This window comes from Suncus etruscus, chromosome 2 (assembly GCF_024139225.1).
Source record: "Suncus etruscus isolate mSunEtr1 chromosome 2, mSunEtr1.pri.cur, whole genome shotgun sequence".
Taxonomy (NCBI): Eukaryota; Metazoa; Chordata; class Mammalia; order Eulipotyphla; family Soricidae; genus Suncus; species Suncus etruscus.
In genome coordinates, this window is record NC_064849.1 from 29,598,283 (window position 1) to 29,605,380 (window position 7,098).

The 7,098-nt window shown below is 35.1% G+C and overlaps 1 non-coding gene across 1 annotated transcript; it reads right to left on the minus strand.

The window, feature by feature from the left end:
* Nucleotides 1-1,182: 1,182 nt before the first annotated feature.
* On the minus strand, nucleotides 1,183-1,285 carry LOC126002790 (small nucleolar RNA U13). Its single transcript, XR_007493426.1, has one exon. It is a non-coding gene; the product is annotated as a small nucleolar RNA U13 (small nucleolar RNA).
* Between the last annotated feature and the right edge of the window lie 5,813 nt (nucleotides 1,286-7,098).

Here is a 7,098-nt window from a genome sequence, read left to right on the forward strand (position 1 = left end):
CATCTAACTCAGTCTAAGGGAACAATTTTAAGAACAAAGAAGAGGCTATCAATAGCCACATAAAATAGCAGACAATCTTCCTAAAATGTCACACACATTTCAATCTGTTTGTCTCATATGCACTGATATTCTCTTGGGAAGAAAAAGTTTTATGACCCAGTTTATGACCAAGGTTAGGGAAGTATATTTCCTCTACCATGAAGTCAAAAGTTGAAAATAGTGGAACAATTTTTCTACAGAGATCTCTTGCTTATTATGGTGGCCAGGTGTCACATGTTAGAGAAATGAAGCGGGAAGTCACTTGCTGTTGAGCTTACTTCACATGTAAGTACTCCTGGACCATCTAAGAAATAGCTAGGGAATCTCAAAGGAGATCAACTCTCGATAAGCAGGAGAATCAGTACAATGAATTTGCATTAATTGGCTTTGGGTATTATTGTTTCATTTTTTGTTAAAAAAAAAAAAGTGGAAAATTGGATCTATTTTTCAGATCCGTTTAAAATAAAGCCCCAGATGGAACTTGTATCAATATTGTGAAAAAGAAAAAACATGTTTGGCTTACAACTACATGTGAACACGGTAAAAAAAAAAAGCCTTATTCACAGACATATATGAAATAACTCCATAGTCACTTACACATGAAAATATGTATATATAGTGACTTTATAGTAAATGAACATATAAATCAATAATTTTAAGAAACATGAAAACAATTTAAAAGTAAACAATATGGTCTTTAATATGATCTTATAATAAAATTACACAAAATTTTTATTTGTTAAAGCAATTCAGAATTCCATCGACCATCCTCTTCTCACTAACACACATATTCTGACAATTGCCATATCTACTGACTCCAAGTACCAATATGAAATTTTTGTGACAGAGATTAATAGATTTCTTCATTATATTTTACAAATTCCTGGCATGTAGCTGTGATTATGTACTGAGTTCTAGACAGTGGATTGTGAGCCAGAATGGCATTTCATCATTCCAAAGTTTTTAGGATTCCTAAATTCCTCTCTGGTTTTCTTTGTCCTTTTCTTTTTCAGGGCTTGATATAGACAAAATCATCAATATTGGGAGCCACATATTGAATGCAGTAGAGTCATAAAGTAAATGGAAGCTATTTTTGAAGTTATTACCTGGAGAAATTTATACTAATCAGGATTTTTTTTTTCTTGTCAGAAGTGTTATGTGCCAATGTTGTAAAAAGGTTGAAGGGAGGCACATATCACACAGGCATGTGAAAACCCGATCTCATGCTTATGAACCAGGAAAAGATCTATTAATCAAGATTTGGTAGAATGATTCATTCCTTATATTTTTGAAGCATTACGATTATGGGCAAGTTATTTGTTCTCCATGCACAATAATTTTTCTCATTTGTAAAACTATGTAGCGATTCTAAAACATGTGCTAAATTTTTTTTAGCACTCTTTTATATGGTGGAGTATAATTTCCCTTCTTTTAACAAAGACCTGTTTTGAAATAAAAAATGACTATAGGTCATTTTTAGGAGTAGATGATAAAATGTATTATAACACCTTGCTTATTCTCACTCTTGGGAAACTCTAAGGGCTGTCATATTTTGAAGACACACATGTAGGCCATGAAGAGGTTATGAATGGTGAGAAACTGAAGACTACTGCCAACAGCCATATGATTGAGTCAGTGTAAAAGCAGGTCAAGTATTTTTGTGACTGTAGAACTGGGTTGGGATTGTGACTTCAACTCTTCAACTTCATTAGCATTTGAGTTAATAATGTTTCTAATCCAGAAATATCAACCTCTGGGGCCAGATTGATAAAAGAGTGGGGAAAGTGTCTTGCCTGCATCTGACCTGGGTTAGTCACCAGCATGACAGAACCCAGGAACAATCAATCCCTCAGCAAAGAGACAGGAATAAGTCCTGAACATAGCTGGGCATGGCCCTAGAACAAAACACAAGTAACAAGAAAAAGTCTGCAAACAGTAAAAATCAATTATATATACTTTTGATCTCTAGAAACTGACCCAATATAAGTACAATGGGTAGGGTGTTTGCCTTAGATGCAGATGACTTGGGTTTGATGCCCAGTCATAGCATTTGGTCCCCTGAGCCCATCAGAATGGCTCCGTTGAGTGAAGATCAAAGAATAAACCCCAAGCACCACAGATTGTGGTCCAAAAATAAAACAAAACAATTAAAAAAAAGAAAAGAAAAAGTGTGACCCCTGGAATCTGAGTTTAAAAGAATATGAAATCTTTTAGGTGGCATGTAAACACATTAAAATCTGTAAACTGGAATTTCCAATGACAAAGAATCATTAAAATGTGATATATGTTAGGGTATGAACTAGAGAGACAGAACTGATGTTGAGAGTAAAAATCAAGACAATGAAACCAATATAGTTATGAATATGGAACTCTGATATCTAGATTATTATTTTGAGTTGATGACTAAGGTCAATGAAAGGAAAAATTGTTGGCAGAGGTTAGAGTGAGAGTTAGATGATTTGGTTAGAACTGAAAGAAGCTGCCTGGAGTGATTAAACAACAAAATTAATTTTGGTAAAAAAAATGTGATCTGAGTGTTAATATTTCCCATGAATATAACATTTGAATCAAGTACTTGTTGGAGGAGTCCAAGAAGACATAGATGATGTTGCTGACTGATATATAAGACTCAAAGGAGCCTATATGCTTAAAGAAAAGGGGTAAAAATTTCATATGTTTCTCAGGGGATAAAGAAAGATCATCCTTTATTTTGGTATGTGGGAGTGATAGAATTACTTTATGATTTCTAGAGAGGGCTAGTGAAGTATCTGTGATATCAGACAATGGCTTGCTTCCAATGTGAGAAAGAAGGGAAAAGGTCTGCCTATAGGAACTAATGTGAGAAAAGTGAACTTGGCTGGAAATAAACTCTAACTTTCAGATGACTGAATGGAAGGTTTGAGAGGCAGAGGAGGGGTGAGAGGTTGAGCCAGATTGGCAGATTATAGGGCTACAGAAGGATAAAACCCCAAGTGTAATGGAATCTTGAAAGTCCCAGCATTTAATTTTAGAATGAGCTAAGGTAAGCAGTTTTCAATATAGTCAGATGGATTCTGGTGACTTCTTGATGAAGGTCCTTATATTATTAAACTGCTTAGAAGTTTTCCTCAGAATTATTCTTGTTCAATTCATATGTGTAAGGTAGATAGGTGCTGGGGAGGTGGTGGGTGCAGCTCCCTGAATTCTCTGCAAAGTGTGAAGAGGATGACAGTGATACAATCTAGAACGAAGTGATGGTGCCACTATCCAAACAAGGATATCATAGACCATCATCTCTTCAAATGCTATAAATTTTCCTTTTCTAAGTACTGCTGGTCTGTGACATTCACATCAATAAGGATATTTCTAGGATAACTTTAAGGTTCAAAATGCTGAGGTCAATAAAAACTTGTTTTATCCCAGATCACCACTTGATAAGGAAGTAAAAATTGAGAGTTAGGATACTTAACTTCTTTTTAAAAATTTTTTTTCCTCTTAAATTGGTTTCAAAAAGCTAAAGTCATTTCCCCCTGGAAAGTCTTCAATTATGATTAAGCGCAAGAAAGTAGATTGAATATTTTGAAGGGCTTCTGGAAGCCAGACAATGCTTCTTCAACTCAGTCAGCAAAGGGCCTTGGGGGAGCTGAGCACAGAAAGGGCAGTTAGAAAGCCAGACACCCTCACTCTTTCTCAAGAGCATCAGAGGTCTGGCAAAGCCCTCAATCTTGTATTGCTCGTTTTCTAGTCTATAAGACTGTTCCAGAGTGCCTTGCGGAATAAATAATTGATAGTTGCAAAGCATAAAACCCAAGTGCTATGGAAACAGAAAAGCAACAATAAAAGAACTCTCCTCGTTGCTCAACTCCAGCTCTTGGCAGAGTAGCCCTGGAAATACGACTCCATTCAGGCTGTGAAATGAGCTAAAGCTTTCCCAGTACCCAGTTCTAGTCTTGACCCGTTGGCTACTTCCCTGATACTTCCATTCTTCTTTCCCTTTATCCATCAAAAGAAAAATATCTGTACTTAATAGCAATTCTATCCCCCACGGTTTAATTTCATCTGTGTAATATGTCATTTAGCCACTGACCATTTTTCTATGCCGGCTCCATTTGGGCTTAATACTTGACCCGATTACAAAGGTGGAGGGGACCTTGTTGGAGATTAAAATGAAGAGATGGCCTGTCTTGTGCTCTCAGATCAGAGGAAAGAACCGGTGTGGCAGGCTCTTGGGAAGTTCTTTGCACGAACACCTGGGAAACTTGGGAATGGAGGAGGGTGGGGAGCAGACAAATTTGGCTTTGAAACAAGGGCTTTTTGTCTTGTGTTGCCTATATTCTGGAGATAAGTAATTGCATTTTAAATATTTTGTATTATATAAAACAAATATATTGTATGGCACCAAGAATTCTACTTTTCATGGTTAACTTTATATATATGCTATATATAACTATATGTATAGCTATATGTATAACTATATATAACTATGCTTATAGTTATATATAAAATATATTTATATATAAGTTATATATATATAAACTAGCTATATATATCTTGTGTTTGAAGCTACTCTTGGTGGTATTTAAAGCTTATTTTTGGTTCTACACTCAGAAATTACTCATTACAAACTTGGGGGACCATATGTACTGCAGAGAATCAAACCTGGATTGACCCTATTGACCACAAGCAACTGGATTTCAGTGATGTGCAAGAAAAATCATATACCACCCTGAGCCCTACCTACTGTATATATCATTGCTTTCGTGACTAAACTTTACATATTGGACATGAGGAAAATCCCACTTCTTACTGTTGTTGTGTTTGTTGTTTAGGTCACTCCTGGTGGTGCTCAGTGAACCAAATGGGATGTTGAGGACTAAACCCAGATCATCTGCATGCTAGGCAAGTGCCAGCAGAACTACCTCTCCAACAATGAAAGATCATGTCTTAATGGTTACCAACTAAAAAGTGTTTTCAGTAATTATTGTCATGTCAATCACAATCATATTTATCAATTTATACTTTAATTTAGAAATGCATTTTAGAGAAAATTTTAGGTATGTTAATTCATTAAACTTCAGTAAAGTAGTTAAGTATAAACTAAAATTTGTGTCTACCAAGTAAAATTTGAAGATGTCACTGCTTTAGATTTTAAACATAGAAAGCTCAAGTGTTCATGTGGAATGACAGGTTTGATATAATTCAAGTTTTGTCTCTTCCACTTTGTCAACATACTATCAATATTTTGAATATACTGTTTAAATACAGGAATATACTAAATATACTAAATACTAATTTAGGAGACCAAAGACACAAATTGTCCACATAATGAACAGGACATATTCCAAAGGATTCCTTTTTCTTCCAATGAAATAAGGTTGATGAATCTATGTGTTTGAAGGCTATAAGAGGAAGTACCTCAAATTAACTTTTATATAAAATACAATATTTATTTAAGGATAAATAAAAAAATTGCTAATTTTAAGTTTGTATATTATTGTCACAGTTGTGACTTTGTTATCAGTATTATTAAAATGCAACAATAAGTGCAGCAGTAATTTAGAACTTACATAAACTAAAGATGATTTTTAGGAAGGTGCAGCTAACATTGTCATATTTGCTCCATGCATAGAGCCAATAAAAACATCTACTTTTTAAACATAATTTAATTTTATCTAAATAATTATGAATTACAAAGTTATTCATAGTTGGGGTTTCAAACATACAATGAATAGGCAATTCCCACCACCAATGTCGATCTTCCTCCACCATATTTCCCAGAATGTATCCTGACCACCACCCTTTGCCCTCGAGCCTGTCAGTATAACAGGCCCATTTAAAGTTTAGATTGTTAGAGTTTGGATCTCTTGATTCTATTGTTGATTTTCACTTGAATATTTAATTCTGTCCTTTTTTTTTTATCTCCACCAATGCACCTGAGACAACGTGGGCCCTGGCCCTCAACTTTTCATATTTGTGTTTCTCCTGCCCCACTCATTTTCTTTCCTTCTCCTTGCTATTCTCTAGGGCCAAGGTATTCATGACAGCTCCCATTTAGACCATTGCATTTCTTCATGAAGTTATTATAAATACCACATATAAGTGATATCATTCTATATTTATCCTTCTTCTGGCTTACTTTATTGAGCATAATTTTTTCAAATTTCATTCATGTTGCTGCAGATTGCATGATCGCATCATTTCTTATAGCTATGTAGTATTATATTGCATATGTGTACCACATCTTCATGATCCACTTGTCTGTTGTTGTGTATCTAGGTTAATTCCAAGTCTTAATTATTGTACAGAATGCTGAAGATTACTAGTGTGCATGTATCCTTTATATGGATGAAAAACATCTATTGTTTCTAATTTTCTGCTGATACCTTAACCTTCTCTTGCTAGACTACTTTTGTTTTGTCCCTATTCCAATTTAGCAAATACTTGAGGAAATCCTTGAATAAAGAAAAATGCAGAAAGAGGACATCACTTCCCACATGTTCTTAGAGCACCTTTTTGTTTCTTTTTTCTTTTTTTTTTTCTTTTTTCTTTTTTTTTTTTTTTTTGAGCCACATCCTTTCGTGCTCAGGGATTATTACTATCTCTGAGCTCAGAAACCGCTCCTGGGAGGCTAGAAGGACCATATGAGATACCGGGAATCGAACCAGTGTCCATCTAGGATCAGCCAAATGCAAGGCAAATACCCTACTGCTGTGCTATTACTTCGATCTCGTCTTTTGTTGATAGAATATTTGGGGTATTGGAGGTGACAAATATGGTGGGCTTGCAAAAATGCATCCAGATGTGAAAAAGTAGGCATATTTATAGACCTCACTGAACAGGGCCATCTGTGGTATCTATCAGACTGAGTGATAGTACTGGACATTCCCAGAAATGCCTTATAGGCAGAGCTGCTGCTATGTAAAATAAATACATGTGCCAATGTTTAAGCAGCCCACCTAGATATAACCAAAAAAGGGAAAATCATATATTCTTGCCTCAGAGAGTGTGCATTTAATAAGTAGACAAATACCAAAATAAAATAGTACAGAGCAAAATGATTTACTGCAAATGGTGTCTCGT